At 42.0% G+C, this 26,462-nt stretch overlaps 1 protein-coding gene across 3 annotated transcripts in view; it reads left to right on the top strand.

Moving 5' to 3' along the window:
• lnpep (leucyl/cystinyl aminopeptidase) overlaps positions 1–26,462 on the top strand; it is a 149,214-nt gene that overhangs the window by 12,643 nt on the left and 110,109 nt on the right. The window contains exon 1 of one of the 3 annotated variants that reach the window (XM_070884477.1): positions 20,624–20,705. The exons of the other annotated variants lie outside the window; for them this stretch is intronic. The gene's annotated coding sequence lies outside the window, so the exon portion shown is untranslated. Of the gene's footprint in view, positions 1–20,623; positions 20,706–26,462 lie in introns of those variants that run through there. 3 annotated transcript variants of the gene reach the window in all.

Below are 26,462 nucleotides of genomic sequence, written 5' to 3'. Positions count from 1 at the left end.
CACTGGCATTTAGAACAATGAGAGGGGATCTCATAAACTTATAAAATTCTGACGGGATGGGACTGGACAGGTTAGATGCAGGAAGAATGTTCCTGATGTTTGGGCAGGCCAGAACCAGGGGTCACAGTCTAAGGATAAGGGGTAAGCCATTTGGGACCGAGATGAGGAGAAACTTCTTCACTGAGTTGTTAACCTGTGGAATTATCTACCGCAGAAAGTTGTTGATGCCAGTTTGGTAAATATATTCAAGAGGGAGTTAGATATGGTCCTGAAGGCTAAAGGGATCAAGGGGTATGGAGAGAAAGCAGGAAAGGGGTACTGAGGTGAATGATCAGCTGTGATCTTATTGAATGGTGGTGCAGGCTCGAATGGCTGACTCCTGCACTCATTTTCTATGTTTCTATCTTTCTTGGCTGAGATATAGCCCATGATGTGGAGAGATGGGATGGAAATAAAATACAGAAATATCTAAATTAACATCATTTTCTGTAAATTATGTCTTGTCCTCACTGCATTATCGATGCGTTGGTAAAGATAGAGATTCAATAATTGAAATCTCACCTTTACAATGAAATCTTGAATGGAGAAGGGGATCATTTAATTGAGTGCAACACTTTGCTGCCTCTGTAATTTCAACCTTTGTGAAGCAGCTTGTGAAGATTTCTACAGAAGTCTTCCCAGGATGCTTTGGAGACTTTTCAAATACAAAGAGAATGGGTAATATCTCATTGAGTAGATTCTGCTCAAACAAATACCAAGTTGAATCATAATAGTTGGTTTCTGCTTATATTCTTAAATCTCTGTCCACAATCCTGTGGGGTTTTTAAGTTGTCTAGCTGAATGGAATGTGCATCTGTGTGTATGTATATGGATATATGTGCTCACAGGCTCTATTGGGTCAAATATTTTTTAAATGTTTATAAAAATTTGTTTTTGCGTGCGGACACTTTCATCTGTACTCAAAATTTACCAGTGCATTTTTTGAGCACTCTCATGGTGCCAGGAATATGATTCATGTGCAGCCCCTTGTACAACTGCAGTCTTACCAGTCCAGAGCTATTCTCTGCAGACTGGTAGCACAGTATAACCAGCCTGACATCCCCCTTTCAGACAGTACTTAAAAAAAAAAAAGAGATGGCTGTGGCAACTACCCAAAATGCTATAAATAATTTAATATCTGTTTTATTCAGACATTTAGAAAGGACCCTCTCTCACACCATATATATAATTACTTAAAATGCCTAAGGTTAACTCATCAGTGAATATAAGCCATGAGCTGTCAGCACCTACTTTTACACTAGCTGGTTCTGTTCTAGACTAGCATCCTAGGAGGCAAGGGTCCCCTTTCCCACCTCTTCAGGAAACCTGTTATCATTTGGGTTCCTCCCTCCAGCTGCTCAAGATGCTTAAGCAGCTTATAGTATTTCATTTTACTTAGTTGCAGCTTGTAGGCAGAAGGATAAAGAATCCCCTTCCAAGAGTGTATTGTAAAACTATTGCTTGGGACTGTGCCTTTCAGGATGAATAACTTGTTTAGGCTGCGGTGCATATGTATCATCTAATATGGAAATCCTGAAGTTGTGGTCTATCATTCACTGGTCCTCCACAGGCTGCACTGTGCCTGCCCAAAGCTGCCAATCAGTGAAATCTCTCAAATCATGGAAACCGCTGAAAACTTTGGCATTTCTGCAGTAATCACGCTGTTAAATACCTCATTAAAAGTTGGATTGGGTGTAACTGGGGTAAATGAAGGTTATGGCCTTGAAAAATGACACTTAAATTTTGTGGAGTGTCAAATTTAAAATTTTTAAGAAACTTAAAAAAAATAAAGTTTGTTCATCTTTATTTCAGGTTTGCAGTTTCCCCATGTGAAAGCCCGAATCTTTGTTTTGCGCTCTCTAACATTTAAAAAAAAATTCTAATCAAAGAAGCTTACCCATATCCCGGTTCGCACTCTGAGAATCGTGTGTTTTGATTGGCTGCTCAGACAGCTTGTTGACTTCACAACAGCTCTTCGATGGGAGTCCCCATTAACTTGCGTTGATTTCACTTCCACGTTGGAAAACCCAACATTTTCGCCACTAGATTCGAGATCTTTGTGCGAAACTTACTTCGGGGTCCGCAGAGAATGCCTTTGCTTTGCCGGTGACCGCAAATTTGTGACCATTATATATAACATGATTTGTAAACAAGAGATCCTAGAATTTTATTTGTTTATAAGGTGTTTTTTTTAAATTTCATGTTGATTTTGTCCATTATAGGATCAATTTCTTAGTTAATTGAGCCATTTTTTGAGCACTTGTGCTATGAATATTATGTTTAAAAATGAAACTTGGATATTCGCTATCAAGGAAATAGAAATATATCACATTGGTGGCTGATGTACTGAGGTTGAAGGTGATGTTTATACTGCTTCCTGTATGTTTCGGATCCCTGATTCAGCAGACCACCAAATACTACAGTTCTGGGATAATCCATAAAACACTTCCATTTACACATGATGGTGCTGTATAATTTTAGGCTTAAGCCACCATGTAGTCGGAGCTCCAGACAACATGTAACTGTAACTACAGCGTTTAACTACTGATTGGTTGGTGTAATTGGGTGTAAAGATAGAAATAATCATTGTTTCTGGATGTGTTCGGCCAAAATTAACAAAATAATAGTGACGGCTAATTATAGTTTCTGTTTGTCATCAAAGAAGGAAATTCAAGCCTCAGTGTTGTCCATAACCCCTTCTGTCTTGAGCGTATATTCTTAAATTTGTGGATGGCTTGTTGCTTACCATGCTTTAAATCTTGTCAGTTTGATCTAAAATGAGGAAGAAAAGTTACTTCGAGAAATAATCCATTACTGTGGGTCTTGGCTTTCTTGTTTCATTTTTGCTCATACTAATATTCTGCATGTGGGAGGAGGAGCTGGCTATATTACCATACGGTTTGCAGCTGTAGCATTCATGAAAAATATAACATTTTCTTGCGCTCTCCCACCCTGATTGTTTCTCCTAGTATGGCCTCCATATTTGACAAACAACCAGTTTTGCCATTCATCGCCAGATCTGGCTAGAGAACATTCAAGCACTACCGGGCTCTTCCAAAACTGCTCACTATTCCAGAATCATCCTGGAATACAAAGGGTGTTACCCCGTTCCTTCTGTAAACCCTCTCTACTCTCAGCTCCCGAAAGAGCCAATGGACATCTTTGTCGCTAATATTGAGAACATCTGGTCAATTGCCTCTGCTGTAGTCATCACTTTCATTTGCCCACCTAGCCCTGAACCCGCATCTTTCGCTTGTTTCTCTCATCTTCCCCCATGCCTTCTCTGAACTTATCTTCTCCACCGTTATCTCTGGAGTATTCCATGATCGATCCTTGGCCCCCTCCTATTCCTCATCTACATGCAGCCTGTCGCTGATATCATCTGAAAACGTGACGTCAGATTCCACATGTACACTGACAACACCCAGCTCTACTACTACTGTTCTATGTTGTCAGACTGCTTGTCCAATATCCAATCCTGGATGAGCTGAAATTTCCTCCAATTAAACATTGCAAAGACCAAAGCCATTTTCTTTCCCCCACCCCCTTCCCCCCACAACTATGTTCCTTCGCCACTGATTCCATGCCTTTCTACCCAGCGACTGTCTTGGGCTGAACTCTATTGTTTGACCCCGAGCTTAGCTTCCGGTCTCGTATCCTCTCCATCACAAAATCTGCCTTTAAGACCTTCCTTAAAACTTGCCTCTTTGACCAAGCTGTTAGTCATCCCTCCTAATATCTTCTTTGACTGGATGTTGTTTTTTTTTGATGGTTTTACTTCCATAATGCACCTTGGGATGTTTTTCTAAATCAAAGGTGTTATATAAATGCGAGTTGTTTTTTGTTATTTATTTCACAAGAAAATTTGCTAACTATGAGCTAGATCAGTCGTGCAATATAATATTGGTATTCATGAATCACAAAGTTAGCATGCAGGTACAGCAAGCAATTAGGAAGGCAAATGATATATTGGTTTTTATTGGAAGGAGGTTGGAGTATAAGAGTAAAGAAGTCTTCCTGCAATTATATAGGGCTTTGGTAAGACCACACCTGGAGTACTGTGCACAGTTTTGGTTTCCTTACTGTGGAATGATACACTTGCCTCAGAGGGGGTTCTACAAAGGCTCAATAGATTGATTCCTGCGATGAGAAGTTCCTCCTATGAGGAGAGGTTGAGTAATTTGGCCTATATTCTCTGGAGATTAGAAGAATGAGAGGTGACCGCATTGAAACATATACAATTATTGGAGGGCTTGACGGGCCAAATGCTGAGAGGTTGTTTCCCCTGGCTGGAGAGTCTAGAACTAGGGGGCATAGGGCTAGAAATGTGATTTTCAGCGAAACTATATTTTTTTTGCCAAAATTACAGTTTTTGCTCCGCTATTGCTATCAGGCCGGAAATTTAACCTTTAATTTGCACAGGGGTAAAAATTGCCATTGCGCACCGCGAATCCTTGCCAACTTTAGTCTGAGGCCGATACCGCTGCAAGAGAGGCCTTGGGAAGACGGAAAAACACCCCCCAAAAATTGGGGAAAAAAACAACAAAAAATTCACACAACATTTACGAGACACTTATCTAACGAATCGCTGAAAAATAATTAAAAAAATAAAAATGTTAACTTGCCTTTTTGCAGATCTTCATACTTACCGCTGCTGGCAGGGCTGCTACAACAGGTTTTTCCCTGTCGGTATTCTGAGTGCAGAATATGGGTGTGGAGAGAGACAAATTTTTGGCAAACGCTATTTCGGGTCTTGCACGGCAGCGCTCCTTAGCCCAGCGGTATGTGGAAAGCACTGCCGCAAAATGTCACCGAATTTCCTGTCGACTGGGATTTTGCCAAAAAGGGTGAAAAAGCACCAAAAACCTGGTCACAAAATCGCCAAATTTCTAGCCTAATGTCTCAGGATAAGGGGTCGACCATTTAGGACTGAGATGTGGAGAAATTTCTCCATCAAGGTTGTGGATCTTTGAAATCCTCTATCCCAGAGGGCAATGGATGCTTAGTTGTTGAGTATATATAAGACTGTGGTAGATAGATTTTTGGGCACGAAGGGAATTTAAGGGACATGGTGATAGAGCGGGAAAGTGGAGTTGGTGCAGATGTTCAGTCATGTTATTGAATGGTAGTGCTGGCTCGAGGGGCTGTATGGCCTACTCCTTTACTTATGTTAAATAAGTTCGCTTTATATAACTGGTTTGAACATGTTGTAGCTTGCATGGCTGGAGAAGTATTTTGTAGATTATTCTATCAAAAGAAAATACAGTTGTCTTGGAGCTTTGTTCAGGAGAGAGAGATGTGAATGCACTTAAGATTCTGCAGCTTGATTCAATCATTGGTTAGATATTTAAAATGTATGTACCTTTTTTAAAAAAAGTGTGCAGAGCAATGTGAGCTCAACACTTGTGACTTTGTTTCTCTCAAATTTAGGGCATCAATTAATAATGTAGAATTACAGTTTTAAAAACATCTTTTGCTGAAAGGTTTCAAAATGACTTGGCCCTTTTACTTTTTGAAAGCATAGTCATGAAGCTTGTTACTGTTAGAGGCAAATGCGGCAGATAGAAATCATTGAGATCTCTACCTTACTTCGGAACATTAAGAGCCTTGCCTGTAGTATTCCAGTGGCAAAGTCATACTGTGTCGGCATTATCGTGGTCTAGAGTCCCTATCTGCAGTCCAACTTGTTGTCCTTGCTTGGATTTATTGATTGTGTAAAGGCCAGTTTTATGATTGAAGTAATTACAGATAACTGCTATTTGAACTTCTGGGAAAGATGACTGTGGGGCTGTGTACAAGGAGGATATAAAATGTACCTGTTCATTGTTAACTGAGTAGCACGTATTTCTTAACTGTTTTTAAAGCACATTAAGGTAATTGGAATTGGCTAGTGATTAGAATAAGTACTGTTTATAAGCTTTTTAAAAATGGAGTTTAAAAATTGAGAAGATGTTGTGAGCTGCCTTGTTGAACATCTGCAGTCCGTGGTTTGATACAACTGAGTGGCCATTTCAGAGGGCAGTTAGGAGTCAACCACATTGCTGTAGGTCTGGAATCACATATAGGCCAGATCAGGTAAGGATGGTAGATTTCCTTCCCTAAAGGACATTTGTGAACCAGATTGGTTTTTTACAATAATCCGGTAGTTTCATGGTCATCGTTACTGATGCTAATTTTTTTAAATTCCAGATTTATTTAATTAACTGAATTTAAATTCTGTGGTGGGATTTAAACTCCTGTCCAGGCCTCTGGATTACTAGTCCAGTAACATGACCACTATGCTACCATACCCTATGGATTAGATCCTGCACTCAGCTATGTTGCTTTAGGAAATATCCAGCGCACACAGTACCTCTGCACAGGATCAGAAGAAGGAAAAGTCAGGGAGGGTATGTATCTCAACCCACTCCATGGGCATTCTCGTGGCTGACTCGTGCATAAGTCAAGGTTAAAGAGCAGTTCACCCAACCTCTTTGGTGTAAGCAATGTGCCAAATGAAAAGTTGAGAAATTAGAAAGTAACTTCTTCAATAATGCTTCTCTGGAAATTAGGTGGAGAAATTAAGTTGCTTGATGTGTATAGTTGAATAACATTTTCTTGGTTATAATATCAATGCTCTTTCATCCACTTAAAAATGCTGGATACTTTACACACGTAAAACTTTCACATTGCCTCAAGAGGAACACAATTCTGCATGGAGTATAACTGAAATTCCTCTTTTTATTAACTAAAGCCTGGCTTTGGTCACTAGAATCGATGATTCTGCAATCTGTAATTTTAAAGTGAATTTATGTACCAGAATATTTTTGATTAGAAATTTATTCCATCAAGTCTACTGGTAGGTCAGACAGATTAGATGGTTGACAGACCAGCTACTATGGGGGTCAAGCTTCTGGCCGTGCCTAGAACGGCGCAGCCCCACGAGCCACGCCTGATTTCCGCACTCAAAACCGTGCCGAAAACTTATCTCTGTACTCTCCACTTCCTCGGGTCGATCCAGGCCCTCGGCGCAGCGCAACACAAGCTGTGGGGGGCTGTACGGGGGGGGTTGAGAGAGAGAGAAGAGAGAGAGCTCTACGGGCCCGGCCGACGAGTAGAAGCTGGGCCGAAGACTTTGGGCGGGGCTCGCCCCCAGCAAGATGCCGGGCGGGCGGGCCCCACCGAAGACGTGAACAGGGAGCGGACCAGACCTGAAGGGGGCAGCCGGAGCGGAGCGGCAGGTAGCGGAGCAGGAGCTGAACGGGGGGGGTGGGGGGCCAGGCCCTGGCGCTGAAAACAGTGCTGGGACCTCTGCACATGCGCGCTACAGTGTGCGTGCATGTGCAGTAGCTCCATTCACCCGAAACTGTGTGGGAGGGGCCCGAAGTACACCGTCCCTAGCCCTGGCTGAATGGGCTCACTGGGGTGGCGAAGATCGGACTGCACCTCCCTCCAGCTTCTGCTCTGGCTCCCCCGCCCTGCCCCCCGTTCAGCTCCCGCTCCCTCTGGCTCTCTCTCGCTCCTGCGCTCTCCTGCACCCCCATTCAGCTCCTGCTCCGCTGCCTGCCGCTCCCCCAACACCTGCTCCGGCTCCCCCCCCTTCAGGTCTGGTCTGCTCCCTGTTCACGTCTTCGGCCGGCTCTCTCTCTCTCTCTCTCTCCCCTCTCTCTCTCTCTCCCCTCTCTCTCTCTCTCCCTCTCTCTCTCTCTCTCTCTCTCTCTCTCTCTCTCTCTCTCTCTCTCTCTCCCTCTCTCTCCTCTCTCTCTCTCTCTCTCTCTCTCTCTCTCTCTCTCTCTCTCTCTCTCTCTCTCTCTCTCTCTCTCTTTTCTCCCCCCCTCTTTCTCCCCCCCCTCTCTCTCCCTCTCCTCCCCCCCCCCCCTCAACTTTGGCACATTTACAAAATAAATAGTGTGCAATTTTTGAAATTTTAAAAAACAATACTCCGAAACGATGCACTTACAATCAATAAATAAGAGAGAGAGAGGGATTTATTGGATTTTTACAATTTTTTTGATTGATTTATCATTTGTTATTGATGATGGCTCTTTATTTGTAAAACTGATGTGTTTCATGTTTGTAAACTTCCCTCCCCCCATTCCCTACGCCTGATTTGTAACCTACGCCTGAGTTTCTAAGTGTAGCCAAGGTTTTTCTGAGCATTCAAAAATCTACACTTACTCCATTCTAAGTTAGTTTGGAGTAAGTTTTTGCTGCCTAAACTTGTAAAACAGGCGTAAGTGGCCGGACACGCTCCCTTTTGGGGAAAAAAAACTCTGTTCTAAAATGAAACTGTTCTAACTCACTAGAACTGGAGTAAACTATATGCCGAGAATTGCAATTTCTAAGATACTCCATTCTAAACTAGTTGCTCCAAAAAAATAGGAGCAACTCGAGCCAAAACTTGACCCCGATGAAACTGATGGGATGAATTAATTCAATCTGAGCTGTCCAGGTTGTACGTCAAGACTACAATCTCTTTCCTCCCGCCCCGCCCCAAATCCTTCAGCTGTATACGGGAGACTGATGTTGAAATAATTACATTTTGAGTGCGGTCTGCTGCTTGACTCCATAATGATCTCATCCTAATTAATTAATTTTTTTAATGGGAACTTAATTAAATTACAGTAACCTGGTTACTGATGGTCATTGCTGATTCACCATTCAAAACAAAGATCAGTGTTTAGCTCAAAACATCTTGACCTCCAAGGTCTGGAACATTCTCACAACAAACAAGAATAGCCACAATGGAAATACTGTAGGCTGTAAACATTAATACATATAACATTGTTTGGAATCAGTTATTTCTCATTTGAAATTGTCTCTCTAGAAATAGTTTGTGCTTTATTTTCATATCTGACTGACAGACAACAGTCTTTTATCTTACAGCTGCTAGTGCTACTCCTCTGGCTGACTGGGTATATTAATGTAGCGCTTACTTTGTTGTGATGGCTACATTGATCTACTTCTGGACCAGGCTTCTGACTCCTAATCTGGGGACCTGATCCCTGCTTCCCAAATCCCATAGTGGAGCAATATGCTAATACGAAGTGCTGCAGCAAGCAACCTGACTCAAAATGATCAAATTTATCACGCAAGCATATATTTTCTGCTATTTAAAAAAAAACATTCTCCCCATTACCATTTGTTTGTTGAAGCATCAGTGAGGTATAAATGCTAATTACCTCAGTCTTCTTATGGTGACTGTTCAATAGGACTTGTTTGGCTAGTTTTATGCAGACAAGACCATCAGGACTCGCCAGCAATAGATGCTGATTTCCCACCTCCTGTCTTAACCACTTAGCCGATCAAGTAATGGCTGGCCCTTTTAATCCAAGCTCTGAAGTGTTCAAAATTGAGCACAGAAGTGATTTTTTTTTTCAACCGTATTCATTAACTGCCATGTCCAGATTATGAATGTGATTTATGGCGTTAGAACCAAAGTGTTTGTCCCTATATGTGTAATCTGCTTTCTGAGTTTCAAAACTAAGAAACAAGATCAAACTAGAAATTTGAATTAAAAAAAACTTGTATGCATTGTCTACTTGTATTTGTATTGAAAATTATATTTAAACTAACTTTTTGGTTACTTCTGACCACCTTTTGTACTTGTAATAAGAATGTAAAAAATAGGAGCAGGAGTAGGCCATTCGGCCCCTCGAGCCATTGAATGTTCCGCCATTCAATAAGATCATGGCTGAATTTAAACAACTAAGCCATGAGGTTTTCAATGAGGGAGAATGAAATCTACAGATGGCTTTTCAACTGTTGACTATTCATTTGTTTTGAAGAATTGGGAGTGGAGTGCTGCTCAGATGGCGAATGCTGTAAAATTTTAAAGCACCATTGGTTGTTGGTTGGATGGGCACTCAGTCTGCCTGGAGCCTGTGCTGCTGGGCAGTATCCTCCTGTCAATGCTGACACTGAGCCAGTTAATGTATTGCAGCAAATTCATTTTGAATATACAAGCTACCAAAACTTCCAGGCAATTACATGGCAGTGGGATGGAGATGTGTTCGTAGTCATAATGCTCCGGCCACATGGTATGGGGCAGGTCAATGAACCAGCTGGTCTTTTCCTACCTGTGAATTTTGTATGTTCATAAAACCTGCTCCTTTGTTAATTTTTGCAGGTGAGCTAATTGCTACTGAATCTTGCCTCAGTGGAAAACTGTTATATCTTTCTCTGAAAGCTCGTAATCATTAAATGGTGTTGGAAATGTTGCTAGGACTGTTGCCTGTTTCCCAGCAGTTGAGTCTACATGGCTTGTGCTCTGCAAACAGACCATATCAAATCGGTCTATTTTAAGGAAGTTGGTGAAGGGAGGAAGTACTGTGGCCATTTTAAACAAATTGAACTGCTGTCATTTTGAAGATTGCTTATTGCACTACTGTTTTTAAAAAAAAAAACAACAATGTGGTCACATTTAAGCGTCTTCAATGCAACGTGTACATTTGCAGCAATAACATGCTTTAATTTTTTTAAATTGTCTATGTAAACTCTTAATGGAATTAGCTTCTCATAGTTAATTGGGCTTTTGCTTAGCATGTAATTTTCTAATATATTTTAGATCATAAAGTTTGGACCTTCAAAAAGTACATCTCAATTGTTTTGAGATATCTTGGTTTAGAGTAAAGTATGGAAGAAAGGGAGCCTATTTGCAAATACAAAGTGGTGAACTTCACACAAGAATAAAGAGCAGCATCCCCTTCATGTATGTGGGCTAGAAATTGCTTGGTAATCACACCTACTTGGTTCACAGTCCCATGCTTGTGGTTTTGTATTTGAGTTAGTTGCGTGGTTCCTGTGCTGGCTAGAGTTGGGCGGAACTTTGTGTTAGTTTGTTGGAACAGAACATAATTCTACCTCTGGCAGGCTGGTTGAAAAAGCTTGGCGTATCACTGCCTATTGGGTCTGCCTCCTCTCAGTTGGGTCTAGTATGATAGCTATTAATGTAGATGCTATTTTCCGATTTTTGGTAGAAATGCATTTTGGCCAGATTTTATATTTCTTTTCTGGAGAAAAATGAATCAAAACAATATTTTCCACTTAACATCCAATAGCCAACTAAAAATATACCATCTGAAACTATCAGAAATAAGTCACTCGACATCTGCAAACTACTTTTTCCACTCGAAGCTAGAAACATAGAAAATAGGTGCAGGAGTAGACCATTCGGCTTTTCGAGCCTGCACTGCCATTCAATAAGATCATAGCTGATCATTCCTTCAGTACTCCTTTCCTGCTTTCTCTCCATACCCCTTGATCCCCTTAACCATAAAGGCCGTATCTAATTCCCTCTTGAATATATCCAGTGAACTGGCATCAGTAACTCTCTGCGGCAGGGAATTCCACAAGTTAACAACTCTGAGTGAAGAAATTTCTCCTCATCTCAGTCCTAAATGGCCTACCCCTTATCCTAAGACTATGTCCCCTGGTTCTGGACTTCCCCAACATCGGGAACATTCTTCCCATATCTATCCTGTCCAGTCCTGTCAGAATCTTGAATGTTTCTATGAGAGCCCCTCTCATCCTTCTAAACTCCAGTGAATAAAGGCCCAGTTGATCCAGTCTCTCCTCATATGACAGCCCAGCCATTCCTGGAATCAGTCTGGTGAACCTTCGCTGCACTCCCTCAATAGCAAGAACGTCCTTCCTTAGACTAGGAGACCAAAACTGAACACAATATTCCAGGTGAGGCCTCACTAAGGCCCTGAACAGCTGCATTAAGACCGCTCTGCTTCTGTATTCAAATCCCCTAGCTATGAAGGCCAACATACCATTTGTCGCCTTTGCCGCCTGCTGTACCTGCGTGCCCACTTTGTGACTGATGAACCATGACACCCAGGTCTCGTTGCACATCCCCTTTTCCTAGTCTGCCGCCATTCAGATAATCTGCCTTTGTGTTTTTGCCCCCAAAATGGATAACTTCACATATTTATCCACATTATACTGCATCTGCCATGTATTTGCCCACTCGCCTAACCTGTCCAAGTCACCCTGCAGCCTCTTAGCGTCCTCCTCACAGCTCACACCACGACCCAGTTTAGTGTCATCCACAAACTTGGAGATATTACACTCTATTCCTTCATCTAAATCGTTAATGTACATTGTAAAGAGCTGGGGTTCCAGCACTGAGCCCTGCGGCACTCCACTAGTCACTGCCTGCCATTCTGAAAAGGACTCCTTTATCCCGACTCTCTACTTCCTGTCTGCCAACCAGTTCCCTATCCACGTCAGTACATTGCCCCCAGTACCATGTGCTTTGATTTTGCACACCAATCTCTTGTGTGGGACCTTGTCAAAAGCCTTTTGAAAGTCCAAATACACCACATCCACTGGTTCTCCCTTGTCCACTCTGCTAGTTACATCCTCACAAAATTCCAGAAGATTTGTCAAGCATGATTTCCCTTTCATAAATCCATGCTGACTTGGTCCGATCCTGTCACTGCTTTCCAAATGCGCTGCTATTTCATCCTTAATGATTGATTCCAACATTTTCCCCACTACTGATGTCGGGCTAACCGGTCTATAATTACCCGTTTTCTCTCTCCCTCCTATTTTAAAAAGTGGTGTTACATTAGCTACCCTCCAATCCAGAGGAACTGATCCAGAGTAAATAGACTGTTGGAAAATGATCATCAATGCATCCACTATTTCTAGGGCCACTTCCTTGAATACTCTGGGATGCAGACTATCAGGCCCCAGGGATTTATCGGCCTTCAAGCCCATCAATTTCCCTAACACAATTTCCCACCTAATAAGGATATCCTTCAGTTCCTCCTCCTCACTAGACCCACTGTCCCCTAGTACCTTGGGAATGTTATTTGTATCTTCTTTCATGAAGACAGAACCAAAGTATTGGTTCAACTGGTCTGCCATTTCTTTGTTCCTCATTATAAATTCACCTGAATCCGACTGCAAGGGATGCACGTTTGTCTTCACTAATCTTTTTCTCTTCACACATTTATGGAAGGTTTTGCAGTCAGTTTTTATATTCCCTGCAAGCTTCCTCTCATACTCTATTCCCCCCCCCTCCTCCGAATTAAACCCTTAGTCCTGCTCTGTTGAATTCTAAATTTCTCCCAGTCCTCAGGTTTGTTGCTTTTTCTAGCCAATTTATATGCCTCTTCCTTGGCTTTAACACTATCCTTAATTTCCTTTGTTAGCCATGGTTGAGCCACCTTCCCAGTTTTATTCTTACTCCAGACAGGGATGAACAATTACTGAAGTTCATCCATGTGATCTTTAAATGTTTGCCACTGCTTATCCATCGTCAACCCTTTGAGTATCCTTTGCCAGTCTGTTCTAGCCAATTCACACCTCATACCGTCGAAGTTACCTTTCCTTAAGTTCAGGACCCTAGTGTCTGAATTAACTTTGTCACTCTACCATATTATGGGCACTTTTCCCCAAGGGGCCTCGCACAACAAGATTGCTAAGAAACCGTGGGAAGTGGTACTGAAGTAACATACACAGCACAAACCACATTTTTCCTACCTGACATTTAATGTTTTGGTGAAACAATTTAATAATTTACTCATGAATTTCCAGAAACAAAAAAGAAATACACACAAGATAGCCTTTAAATGGGAGCATAGATAATGGCCAAATAATTAAAAAGTGATAGGTGATGTGTTGATGACTGTTGCAAGCTTATTAATGATTGACGTGTTGAGGCAAAATAATGCAAACACGTTTATGGTGCTGCATAGCAATGATTTTCTCAAAGAAAAAGATCTTGGCATAAATAGCTGTAATATTTCAATATCTGGAGTCGGGACTTGGTGCCTCTTCTGACATTACTGATTCTGGTGGGCATTCCATTTCGCTTTATTTTGTGAACTAACAAAGAAATATTTGCATTTATATAGCATTTTTCACAACTACCGGACGTCCCAAAATGCTTTACAAAGTACTTTTGAAGTGTCATCTCTGTTGTAACGTAGGAAACGTGGCAGCCAATTTGTGCACGGCAAGCTCCCACAAATGGCAATGTGATAATGACCAGGTAATCTGGGTTTATTTTTAATGATGTTGACTGAGCAATGAATATTGGCCAGGACTTCGGGGAGAACTCCTGCTCTTCTTGGAAAATAATGCCATGGGATCTGTTGTGTCCACCTGAGAGCAGATGGGGCCTCGGTTTAATGACTCTCCCAAAAGACTGCATCTCCGACAGTGCAGCAGTTCCTCAGTGCTGCACCGGAGTGTCAGCCTAGATTTTTGTGCTCCAGTCTCGAGTGGGACTTGTACCACAACCTTCTGACTCCGACGAGAGTGCTACCAACTGAGCCATGACTGGGCTGTGCAATATTGACACTTCCATATGTATATATTGTATAATGTTGAAGCAATTATATCTACTAAGGGAATTGAGGGTTATGGGGAGCGGGCGGGTAAGTGGAGCTGAGTGCATGGCCAGATCAGCCATGATCTTGTTGAATGGCAGAGCAGGCTCGAGGGGCTAGATGGCCTACTCCTGTTCCTAATTCTTATGTTCTTATAATTTGCTTCTCATGATTGATATTTGAAATTCTTATCGTTTTGTGATTTGTTCTTCAATAATGCATAACCTGATGTGAATTAAACAATTTTTCCCCATCTGCTTCAACAGCTAAAAATGATTAAATTATGAGGACAGGTTGCATAGACTATGCTTGTATTCTGTTGCGTATAGCAGATTTAAGAAATGATCTTATTGAGTTAAAGATAATTAAAGGATTTCATCGGGTAGATAGAAACGAGCTATTTCCTCTGGTGCGCAAATAGAGCTAAGGGTGAAGTCAGGAAGCACTTCTACACAGGATAGTGAAAGTCTAAAAAAAAACTCTGCCAAAATTTTGTACAGGCTATATCAATTGAAAATCTTAAAACTGGGATTGATAGATTATTGTTGAGTATAGGGAATTGAGTGATATGGAACCATGGTGGGTAAATTGAGTTAAAATACAGATTAATCATGAACGGGCTTGAGTTTTTGAATGGCCTACTCCTGCTGTTATGTTCCAACAGAGGATTCTTTCAAATCATCATGGTAAACACAACAGGGTACCATGATCAGTATACTTAGCACCTTATCACATTAAAAGTAATTCATTGTGCAGTATTTGAGACATTTCCAACTGCTTATGATGTGCATTGTAGGAAAATGTTTTTTGGTTAAAACTTAATCTAGAAGGAGGCAGTGGTCAATTTACCCCCAGGAACAGTATGTAATGTTTGGAAGAACCAATTGTATCTGAGACCAACAACGAAGCCCGTAAACTTGGCTCTGCAGTCGGATGACAGGATGCACAGAAAAAGATCTTCCATGGCGTTAACAAATTGAGAAATACATCAAACCGATTATGCTAATATTGTCCCTTCTGTCTACACACCATGGTTTTAGACCCCACAGAAAAACCACTTGCCCAATTATGTCAGAGAAACAGAATGAACCTGCATTTATATAGTGCCTTTCATGACCTCCAGCTATCCCAAAGTGCTTCACAGCCAATAAAGGTCTTTTGAAGTATAGTCACTCTTGTAATGTAGGGGAATGTAGCAGCCAATTTGTGCACAGTAAGGTCCCACAAACAGCAATGAGATAAATGATCACTTGTATGTTTTTAGTGATGCTGGTTGAGGAATAAATGTTGACCAGGACACTGGGAGAACGCCCCTGCTTTTCTTCGAATATTACCATGAGATTTTTTACGTCCACCTGAAAGGTAGATGAGGCATCTCACAGTGCAATATGGAGTTAAACTAATATGGCAGGGGGATGGGAACCTGTGCAGGGAGTCAGGGAAGTAAAATAGGGGCAGAAGCAAAAGATAGAAAGAAGAAAAGTAAAAGTGGAGGGCAGAGAAACCGAAGTCAAAAATCAAAAAGGGCCACATTGCAGCAGAATTCTAAAAGGGCAAAGTGTGTTTAAAAAGACAAGCCTGAAGACTCTGTGCCTCAATGCGAGGAGTATTCGTAATAAGGTGGACGCATTAACTGCAAAGGCAGCAATTAATGCATAGGTATAATTGGCATCATGGAGACATGGCACCAGGGTGACCAAGGCTGGGCACTCAACATCCAGGGGTATTCAACATTTCAAGAAGGATCAACAGAAAGGAAAAGGAGGTGGGGTAGCGTTGCTGGTTAAAGAGGAAATTAACGCAATAGTAAGGAAGGACATTAGCATGGATGATGTGGAGTCTGTATGGGTGGAGCTGCGGAATATCAAAGGGCAGAAAACGTTAGTGGGAGTTGTGTACAGACCACCAAACAGTAGTAGTGAGGTTGGGGACAGCATCAAACAAGAAATTAGGGATGTGTGCAATAAAAGTACAGTAGTTATCATGGGCGATTTTAATCTACATATTGATTGGGCTAACCAAATTGGTAGCAATACGATGGAGGAGGATTTCCTGGAGTGTATTAGGGATGGTTTTCTGGACCAATATGTCGAGGAACCATCCTAGACTGGGTGATGTGTAATGAGAAAGGACTAATTAGCAATCTTGTTGTGCGAGGCCCCTTGGGGAAGAGTGACCATAATATGGTAGAATTCTTTATTAAAATGGAGAGTGACACAGTTAATTCAGAGACTAGGGTCCTGAACTTAAGGAAAGCTAACTTCGATGGTATGAGATGTGAATTGGCTAGAATAAACTGGCAAATAATACTTAAAGGGTTGATGGTTGATAGGCAATGGCAAACATTTAAAGATCACTTGGATGAACTTCAACAATTGTACATCCCTGTCTGGAGTAAAAATAAAATGGGGAAGGTGGCTCAACTGTGGCTAACAAGGGAAATTAGGGATAGTGTTAAATCAAAGGAAGAGGCATATAAATTGGCCAGAAAAAGCAGCAAACCTGAGGACTGGGAGAAATTTAGAATTCAGCAGAGGAGGACAAAGGGTTTAATTAGGAGGGGGAAAATAGTTTGAGAGGAAGCTTGCTGGGAACATAAAAACTTACTGCAAAAGCTTCTCATAGATATGTGAAGAGAAAAAGATTAGTGAAGACAAAAGTAGGTCCCTTGCAGTCAGATTCAGGTGAATTTATAATGGGGAACAAAGAAATGGCAGACGAAGGAAGACACAAATAACCTTCCGGATGTACTAGGGGACCGAGGGTCGAGTGAGAAGGAGGAACTGAAGGATATCCTTATTAAGCGGGAAATTGTGTTAGGGAAATTGATGGGATTGAAGGCCGATAGTCTGCATCCCAGAGTACTTAAGGAAGTGGCCCTAGAAATAGTGGATGTATTGGTGATCATTTTCCAACAGTCTGTCGACTCGGGATCAGTTCCTATGGACTGGAGGGTAGCTAATGTAACACCACTTTTTAAAAAAGGGGAGAGAGAGAGAGAGAGAGAGAGAAAGTGGGTAATTATAGACCGGTTAGCCTGACATCAGTAGTGGGGAAAATGTTGGAATCAATTGTTACAGATGAAATAGCAGCGCATTTGGAAAACAGTGACAGGATTGGTCCAAGTCAACATGGATTTATGAAAGGGAAATTAAGCTTGACAAATCTTCTGGAATTTTTTGAGGATGTTACTAGTAGAATGGACAAGGGAGAACCAGTGGATGTGGTGTATTTTGGATTTTCAAAAGGCTTTTTGACAAGGTCCCATACAAGAGATTGGTGTGCAAAATTAAAGCACATGGTATTGGGGGTAATGTACTGACGTGGATAGAGAACTGGTTGGCAGACAGGAAGCAGAGAGTTGGGATAAACGGGTCCTTTTCAGACTGGCAGGCAGTGACTAGTGGGGTGCTGCATGGCTCAGTGCTGGGACCCCAGCTATTTACAATATACATTAATGATTTGGATGAAGGAATTGAGTGTAATATCTCCAAGTATGCAGATGACACTAAACTGGGTGGCGGTGTGAGCTGTGAGGAGGATGCTAAAAGGCTGCAGGGTGACTTGGACAGGTTAGTTGAGTGCACAAATGCATGGCAGATGCAGTATAATGTGGATGAATGTGAGGTTATCCACTTTGGGGTCAAAAACACAAAGGCAGAATATCATCTGATTGGCAGATTAGGAAAAGGGGAGGTGCAATGAGACCTGGGTGTCATGGTACATCAGTCATTGAAAGTTGGTACAACAGGTGGTGAAGAAGACAAATGGTATGCTGGCCTTCATAGCTAGGGGATTTGAATATAGGAGCAGGGAGGTCTTACTGCGGTTGTACAGGGCCTTGGTGAGCCCTCATCTGGAATATTGTGTTCAGTTTTGGTCTCCTAATCGGAGGAAGGACGTTCTTGCTATTGAGGGAGTGCAGCGAATGTTTACCAGACTGATTCCTGGGATGGCCGGACTGACATATGAGGAGAGACTGGATCAACTGGGCCTTTATTCACTGGAGTTGAGAAGAATGAGAGGGGATCTCATAGAAACAAATAAAATTCTGACGGGACTGGACAGGTTAGATACAGGAAGAATGTTCTCGATGTTGGGGAAGTCCAGAACCAGGGGACACAGTCTTAGGATAATGGGTAAGCCATTTAGGACCAAGATGAGGAGAATCTTCTTCACTGAGTTGTTAAGCTGTGGAATTCTCTACCGCAGAGAGTTGTTGATGCCAGTTCGTTGGATATATTCAAGAGGGAGTTAGATATGGCCCTTATGGCTAAAGGGATCAAGGGGTATGGAGAGAGAGCAGGAAAGAGGTACTGAGGTGAATGATCAGGCATGATCTTATTGAATGGTGGTGCAGGCTCGAAGGGCCGAATGGCCTCCTCCACCTATTTTCTGTGTTTCTAATACACACTTCAGTGCTGTACCGAGGATCGGCCTAGATTACGTATACGAATCCTGATGTGGGGCTCGAACCTGCATCCTTCTGACTTCTAGATGAGGATGCTATCACTGAGCCAAGTGATGGAGGCTCAATCAACTTGTGCAAATTGTTTAATGTGCCTTCAGTCATGTGCAAGAAGATTTGAGTACTCTCTTGATATTTTGTTGCTGCTGGCCCACTCTCAATGTGCTGCACATTTTGTAAAAAACAGATTACCTTTACTGCTCTGAAATGTTGTCATTTAGACATGGCATCAAGTGGCAGACTGCGAAAGAGCCTTGAGGGAAATATTAGGGTCATCATCCAGTGGCGCTGTGGCTGCTGTAACACTCCGTTCTGAGGATGACCCTGTGGGGGTTATCCCCACTGAGATTTTCTTTCAGAATATTAATTACCTCAAATTCATGGTTTCCACTTAAATAGTTACTTTTGAAAATTTTAATAATGCATTTCATTAATCTTTTGTCAAATTAAATAGTTTTTCCTTGCAAAATGTATCACTTGTACATTTATCACTTATACATTTGAGTTTAAAGTTATAAATAGAATGCAAATCTTGCAACTTTTAATCACTTTGCAATGAATATATTTTGCATCAAATATATCTTTGTCCAGTGTTGTCCCTTTCTTCACTGGAACAATATTTATTTTACATAAAGTTTTTAAAAAATTGAATAACATTAGTACAACCAGTTGTGTGCTAGTTATGTAATTTCTCGAGTCAACTACCATCTGTGGCCCTGATGTGACTGGGTCACTCTTAGTGAATATGTGTAGCATGTGTGGATATTAATGATAGGAAGGAATATAGGGCTAGACTTTCCACTAGGTGGCTAAGGCCCAAAAAGATGGGCCTTGTTCCAGCCATGTGGGACGTATCGCCCGTGCAAATCGCCGGCACAAGGCCCAATTTTATTTTTGCATTTTTCCACTTGGCCTTACCCCAGCGATGTCAAATGGGCGATGTGATTTTTCGGCGATCTCATGATCGCCCAAAGAAAACAGAAGTGAATGAGAAAAAAAAAGCTTCCCTAGCAACGCTATACTGTGCATGTGTAGCTTGATTTTTTTTTAGGTTAATTTTCTTCGCCACGTTTTAAGAGGTCAGGAGTTGTCACACATGCTCAGGAGCTCTGAGGGTCGGGAAGAGAGCAGAGAAAGGAAAAAGCAGTTACTGGATTGTTTGAATTTATATAATAATATTACCCATATTTCAAAAATGGAGGGATCAATGGAAAGGCGAAAGGCCAAGCCCTTCAGCGAGGAGGCCAATGAGGCACTCGTGAACATAGCGCGCGATGGGAGGATCAGGCACTGGGTGGGCATGGGAAACCTCCACCCCGTGCATATCAGAAGATTTGGGCAGAGATTGCCGATGTGGTCACGCAGCATCAAATGAAGCGCGGACACCGGATCAGTGCTGCAAAAGATGGAACAGGCTACTGGCGGCTGCCAGAGTAAGTTGAAATTTATCTTTGAAATCATCCATATGTATTATTTTAATATATGGAAATTGTAACTAGAATCTGCAATGTTATTTCGTAATTTTTAAACATAACTAAATTATGAATACATTTATGCACCCCAACATAAAGTTGAATGTTATAGTATGAAATATTTTATTCCTATGCAATGGAATGCAAATTTGTAATTGAACATATAAATCAGTCAGTCTTAAATGTTTATTGCCAAATCCATTTGCTTATGCCGTGCAATGTTATTTTATCATTTGCAGAAGAAGATATCGATCAACCACCGCGAGCAACGCAGGACGGGTGGGGGCTGTGCCATGCTGCAGTCTCTAAGTGTTTACGAGGAGCTTGCAGTGGCCTTGGTGGGGCCAGAAAGCCGTTCGGTCACAACCCGTGGTGTGGCCGAACCTACCCTTGAGTCATGTGAGTAATGAGAACTGTGCATTGTGCAATGTGTGAATGAATAGCAAATACTACATTTGTTACGCAGGTAATCTTATGCAATTATAATGTAATTTGATATATAATTGAGATGTACTATTGATCTTCGAATGAGGTCATGTTAGGCCTGGTGATCGCTTTTGCATATGGGGTAATGGAAAGCTTGTAATGTTTTGAGTTCTTGAAAAATTGAGATGTATTGATTTGAATTGTTAAACGTTGTTTATAAATTTAATTTGTCGTTCAAAGGTCAGCAAGTGTCCGTGGAGTCCACTGACCCTTCTGGAACTTTACAGGAAGAAGAGCCAGAGGAGGAGCCGCTGCTGCTGCTGCAGGTGGTGGCGGCGGTTCATCACTTAATAACTTAAATGCTCACTTGTTATTATTAATTAAATGTTCAATTTCTTCTTCTAACGTTTTGGGGATTGAAGGGAAGGGTGGTGGGGGGGGGGGGGCGGGTGTTCATTAGTTAATAGTTACATTAGTTTTCAAACGTACAGTTTTTCATGCATATTTGTTTTTCATACCAGTTCTTTTACTTTGCCAGTACTTTAAACTTTATTTCAACTAATTCAGATGATAGGCCAGTGCAGGAAAGACAACAAGGAAACCCCACGCAAATGAAACTTTTGATTAACCCTAACTGTAATTGAACATTTGAATATCAACGATAATAGTTCATGCAAAGTGTTCATTAATGAGCTGCTGACGCAAAAGCTTAGCGGCCGTGTAACTACCACTGGCTACCGGTCCTCGGGAAAGGTGTGCTGGTACCGGTGCTAGATCGCCAGGCTGATTAAACTCCCCTATGTCCTCTCCCGCCTGTTCCTCCTCTTCATCCTTGCTGGCTGCCTCTTCTGTCTCATCTCCTTCTGGAGGTGGACCTGCAGCATGATCTGACATTATTTGTCCTCTCTTTATAGCTAGGTTATGCAGCATGCAACACACCACAATAAACTCTGCTACCTGATCAGGGTGGTACTACAGGCTGTCTCCAGAATGATCCAGGCATCTGAAGCGCTGCTTTAGGACTCCAATTGTCTTTTCAACGATATTGTGAGTCGCTATGTGACTTTCATTATAACGTTTCTGTGCTTCATCCCAAGTTTCAGCACCTAGCATGTACTTCGCTGGGCCAATGCAAGGCCCAAAAGAGTGCTGAGAAGTAGTTGCCTTTTCTGGTCCTAAGAGAAGGAAAATGGGCACTACAGATGCCATTTTGAACTTCAGAGGAAGGTTGGATGATTAGTTGTGAGTTATTTAGAGAGTTAATTTAAAGATAATTGTACTCAGAATATTGCGACAGGGAATATAAATAGGTATCAAGTTATTTTTGGTGAATAGCTTTTATATATTGAAATTATTTTGTAAATAGCTTTTACATAGTGAAGTTATTTACTGATTTTGGGGCCTATCAAACTGACTGGTATACAGCGTCAAGAGTGCAGAGTACAGTGATTAGATATTGTTGAGAGATTATTAAAATTAGACATCAGCACGCTATGCACTGCTGCATTTGACAGGTTACTGAAGCTCTTTAAGCTCGTGGAAGGACTTCAGAAGCTTCCCAATGACTAGGGAGGCACAGACCGAGAGTACTTTCGGTTTCTCGAGAATAGCACTCTTCCCCAAGGTACAGGGAGCAATAGACTGTACGCACATTGCCCTCAAAGAACCCCAAAAGAACATGGAGGTCTTTCGTAACAGAAAGGGGTTCCACTTGCTAAATGTGGACATTCAGATGTTGATTTACAGTTAGGGTTAATCAAAAGTTTCAATTGTGTGGGGTTTCCTTGAGGCCTGTGCAGGCAAGACATATCAGAATTTATGCTTATTTTATAAAGTTTAGTGTAAGTAAAGTACTTGTATAGTAAAAGAATAAACAAATATGGATTAACAACTGTATAGTTGATAACTAATGTAACTAAGAGAAGACGCGCACAATTTATTGAAGTAAAAAATTGTTTATTAACAAATATGAATAAAAACTTGAATAAACTATCCATCCAACCCCCCGCACCATCCCACCCTTCCCTCAAATATGCAAAATCTTAACAATTAACCATTAACACAACAAGAACAATTGCACAAGTGAACACTGAATGAATGAAGTTTTGGAAACACTTTCCCCCCCCCCCCCCCCCCCCCCCCCCCTACCTGCGGCCACGTTTCCCTCCAAGTCCAGTCCCACCCCGTGTACGTACCCCACCCGTCCATTTTGGTCTATGCAGACCGACACCAAGACGTTGTGCAGAATGGGACGGCAAGACTTCCTGCCGTGGTGGAGGTGATGGAGCGGAAGCCTGAAGCTCCACTTCCGAGTCGGGAGGAACCGTGTCCTCCGTACTCGCTTGCGTGCTCGGGGTCTCGCTGCGAGCAGACACGACACCTTGAAGTGCAGCGCCGTGTCCAGCCAGCAACGCATGCCATAGGGCATTGGTTGCGGCTGTCTGCTGCCGAATGGCCTCCAACGTCTCCTTTGCAGTCTGTGCTTGCTCGGAAGACCAATTGGAGAAATTCATGCAGAACTGGCTCCAGTTGGCAGAGATCTGGCTCCAGTTGGCAGAGAATCCCGTGAAACCCTAGATAAGGTCGTGACCAATTGCGACCATCTCCCTGGACAGGGATATTAAGCTCTCAGTCTGGCCCTCCAGTCAGCAATTGCCTACCATGGTGTTTGCAAAATTACGCGTCTTGGCATCGCCACCTGCACACCGCTTGGTCCCGGTCCCTCGTCCATCTCAATTCAGATGGCCGCAGATTGTTCCCCCCCCCCCCCCCCCCCCCCCCCCCAGCCCACAAAAACAATCTCCCTCCTCGTCCTCGTCCTCTTGTTTTTGTTGTTGGACCTTAGAAAGATGAATGAAATTTCTAAACCACTTATAACAAAATATTTCAATAACCCAAAACATTGCAATACTTTTCAAAACCCCTTATGCACAAGGGTTCAGTCGGGGTAACTTGGCCTCATTCGTAGATCAAGAGTACATCAAAATTATTGAATTATTATTGCATTGCATTACATGCGTAACTACGATATTTTTGGTATGTATTTAGTAATGTTTTACACATTGCACAGTTCCCATTACTCACGAGACTGAAGGGTGGGATTGGCCACACCACGGGTCGTGATGAACGGTTTTAAGGCCCCACCAAGGCCACCGCAAGCTCCTCGTATTGTGTTGGTATGTGCATTGTTGTGAAGCCGCCACCCGTCGTCCTTTGCTCCACGCGGTTGATAGTTAGCTTCTTCTGTAAGTGATAAGATAACATTGCATGGCATAAGCTAATGGACTTGACAATAAACATTTAAGACTGATGGATTTAAATGTTCAATTATTACTTAACATTGCAGTGCATATGAATAATTTTTAATACTATAAGTTTCAACTTTGTTATGGTGAATAAATGTATTTATAATTTAATTATTTTATATTATAAATAAATGACTAAGGATTCTAATTACAATTTATAAACATCAACTAAACAGTACATATGTATGATTTTAAATATGATATTTAAATATGTTTTAAATATAGAATATAAAATGCAACTTACTTTGGCTGCTGCCGGCAGCACTGGTCAGCAGTCCGCACCTCATTAGATGCCGATGTCACAACATCGGCAATCTCCACCCATATTCGGCGATATGCACAGGGTGGAGATTTCCAATGCCCACTCTGTGTCAAGTCCTCCCACCTAGTTATCACTACATTAACAAGGGCCTCGATGGCCTCCTCACTAAAGGCTTTGGCCCTTCTTCTTTCACTCTCCCTTTCCTTTTGTAGTTGCATCGACATTGCTTTAAAATACTTTCAGATACTAGATTAGTCAAATATTTAACAGAGCAAACGAACAAGTCTTCCCTTTCTCCCGCTCTCTCTGACCCTCCCTGTGCTTCTGAGCATGTGCGATGACCCATGACCTCTCCAAATGCGGCAAAAAAAATCAACCAAAAAAAACACATCCCACACATGCGCACAATAGTGTTGCTAGGGAAGCTTTTTTTAAAAATTGGCTTCTGCTTTCTTTGGGTGATCATGAGATTGCTGAAAAATCAGATCACCCATTTGACATCGCCGGGGTAAGGCCGAGTGGAAAATCGCAAAAAAACAAATGGGACTAGTGCAGGCGATCAGAATGGGCGAGACGTCCCACATAGCTGGAATATGGCCCATTTTTTTGGGTCTTAGCCACCTAGTGGTAAGTCTAACCCATACAGTCTGACAAATTTAAATTATATTCCTCACTAACATTAATATCCACATGCGTATTTTGCAAGTCGTCTTTTCTAGAGATGCAACAATTTTATTGATACAGATCTTCAGCAGTCAGCAATGTATGAATGTCATTGGTTTACTACTATTGCATTTAAAATGAAAATGCATGCATACATTGGCTCCCTCAAATTTAAATAAATCTTAATAATTTTTCTTTTAAATTTGAGGGAGCAAAGGACATGGGTGATTGGGTGTGAGAGAACAGATCCTGGCATAGTTTTGGATGAGCTGACGTTTAAGAAAGGTACAGGATCGGAGTGTAACATAGAATGGGATTAGCCCATTCGGCCCTTTGAGCCTGCACCACCATTCAATAAGATCATGGCTGATCATTCACCTCAGTACCCCTTTCCTGCTTTCTCTCCATACCCCATGATCCGTTTAGCCATAAGGGCCATATCCAACTCCCTCTTGATTATATCTAACGAACTGGCATCAACAAATCTCTGCGGAAGAGAATTCCACAGGTTACCAATCTGAGTGAAGAAGTTTCTCCTCATCTTGGTCTTAAATGGCTTACCCCTTATCCTTAGACTGTGATCTCTGGTTCTAGACTCCTCCAACATCGGGAACATTCTTCCTGCATCTAACCTGTCCAGTCCCGACAGAATTTTATATGTTTCTATGAGATCCCCTCCCTCAGCTGATGTATCAGTACTTCTCCATGTTGAACCACTGAGGGTAGCAAGGGCACCTAGCCCTGGCTGAGTGGCCTCCTTGAGTCTCCGAGTCCACTTGATATCACCTGTGCCATTGAACTCAATATCCATCCACCTCTATCACTAACTGTAGTATGTATTATCTGCAGCAACTCATAAGGTTACTTCAACAGCATCTCCCAGCCCTGCGACCTCTACTACTTGATGAGCAAGGGGCAGCAACATCATGAGAATGCCGTTGCTTAAAAATTCCCTTCCAAAATGATACACCATGCTGATTTAGACATATATGTTTGTTTTGACAACATCGTTGAGTCAAAATACAGTAATTCCCTTCCCAATGCCACCACTAGACCACCATCGGGACAAGGACTGCAGTAGTTCAAAACAGGTCCAAAACGTTCACCCCATAGGAATGGGCAATAAATGCGGTCTTGCCAGCATCATCCACATCCTAAGTGCATAAAGCACGCCAAATATAAAATCATTTTCAGCCAAAACATTGGGTTCAATTTTCCCCAATGCCGTTTTTTGGTGTACTGTGGTTTTTTTTTGGCCCCAACTACTCCAACAAAAAAAACTAACTAGCGAGTTTCTCCATTCTATTTTTTGAATTTGGCACCACGCAGCCTGGCCTGTGGCTTCGGGGGGGGGGGGGGTGGAGCCTAATGTCTGTACTGAAAAAATGATGCTTTCCCTTCTGCGCATGCGCGAAAAAGAAAGGACGTTTTTGACGTGATTAATACGGGCGCGCATGCCCTGTACAGCTCCCCGTCTGCATTCCACCATTTTTAAAGAGC

This window comes from Pristiophorus japonicus, chromosome 1 (assembly GCF_044704955.1).
Source record: "Pristiophorus japonicus isolate sPriJap1 chromosome 1, sPriJap1.hap1, whole genome shotgun sequence".
Lineage (NCBI taxonomy): Eukaryota > Metazoa > Chordata > Chondrichthyes > Pristiophoridae > Pristiophorus > Pristiophorus japonicus.
This window is presented reverse-complemented; position numbering and strand designations above follow the sequence as displayed.